This window comes from Cebus imitator, unplaced genomic scaffold (assembly GCF_001604975.1).
Source record: "Cebus imitator isolate Cc_AM_T3 unplaced genomic scaffold, Cebus_imitator-1.0 Scaffold214, whole genome shotgun sequence".
NCBI classification, from domain to species: Eukaryota; Metazoa; Chordata; class Mammalia; order Primates; family Cebidae; genus Cebus; species Cebus imitator.
Genome location: NW_016107529.1, coordinates 2,880,601 through 2,882,016, shown reverse-complemented (window position 1 = coordinate 2,882,016; position 1,416 = coordinate 2,880,601). Strand labels below are relative to the sequence as shown.

The 1,416-nt window shown below is 49.7% G+C and overlaps 1 pseudogene; it reads left to right on the top strand.

Moving 5' to 3' along the window:
- Positions 1-756: 756 nt before the first annotated feature.
- The window catches only part of LOC108318070, a 5,933-nt pseudogene continuing 5,273 nt past the window's right edge, over positions 757-1,416 (top strand).

The following is a 1,416-nucleotide window of genomic DNA, read 5'->3' as shown; positions in this document are numbered from 1 at the left end:
ACTCGGGAGGCCGAGGCAGGAGAATTGCTTGAACCAAGGAGGCAGAGTTTGTGGTGAGCCGAGATCGTGCCACTGCACTCCAGCATGGGTAACAAGAGCGAAACTCCATCTCAAAAAAAAAAAAAAAAAAAGACAGGGTTTCACCATGTTGGCCAGGCTGGTCTTGAACTCCTGACTTCAGGTGATCCGCCTGCCTCGGCCTCCCAAAGTGCTGAGATTACAGGCGTGAGCCACCACGCCCGGCCTCTCTCTTTTTCTTTTTTTTTTAAGATGAAGTCTCACTCTTTCCCAGGCTGGAGTGCAATGGTGCAATCTTAGCTCACTCCGCCTCCTAGGTTCAAGCAATTCTCCTGCCTCAGCCTCCTGACAGGTGCCTGCCACCACGCCCGACTAATTTTTGTATTTTTAATAGAGGCATGGTTTCACCATGTTGATCAGGCTGCTCTCGAACTCCTGACCTGAAGTGATCTGCCCACCTCAGCCTCCCAAAGTGCTAGGAATACAGGCATGAGCCACTGCTCCCGGCTGCTCTCTTTTCTCTTAAAAGCATGCCTTTGAAAAAGGATCTTCTGTCAGTCACTTTTACCGTGGCATGAATTACAGGTAAGCAAATCCCAATAAAGCAGAGGCCCTAAATTCTCTCTCTGCTGTGTGACCCTCATGCAGAAGAGATCGCTGTTCTTCTCTGAGCCTATTTCCTTGTCTTTACAATAAGAAAACAACATAATTTCTGAGGGGCTTGCTATCTTTGACCTTATGGGATCAGAACTTACTAGTTCCGACAACTCCAGGTCCCTGGCACAGAGCAGGTTCACCAGAACTCTTGGCTACCTGGTGAGGTGAGGCTTACCAGGTGGAATGTCATCAATTTCCGGATTCCACTCCCTCCCACCTGTGCCTTCCCTTCAGCTCCTAGTTCTACTGTTCCTCCAGAGTCTCAGCTAGTCAGAAGCTTCCAGTATACAGAGTCTTTTCCTTCACTGCATTCAGAGGAGGAGCCCTAGCCCCATCCTTCCCCTTCACACTTGTACTGTTTGAGTATAATTTGAGAGATGCACCTTCCTGCCTTAAAGTATCTTTGCCACCCACTGCTGGGAAGTGAGATGTTGATGAGAGAGCAAGAGCTTTGGAGTAAACAGGCTTGGGTTTGGATCTTGACCCTGTGACCTTACCAGCTTTTGTGACCTTGTACATGTCACCCTTGCCCCCAGATCCTCAGGCTCTCCACTGGTAGTTGTAGTGCCCATTGCATGCTATGAAGATTAGAGCTGTCTGTAAAGTACCTGTGGAAGAAAAGTATATGAGCTTAAGAAAGCCATCCCTGCCGGGCGCGGTGGCTCAAGCCTGTAATCCCAGCACTTTGGGAGGCCGAGGCGGGTGGATCACGAGGTCAAGAGATCGAGACCATCCTGGCCA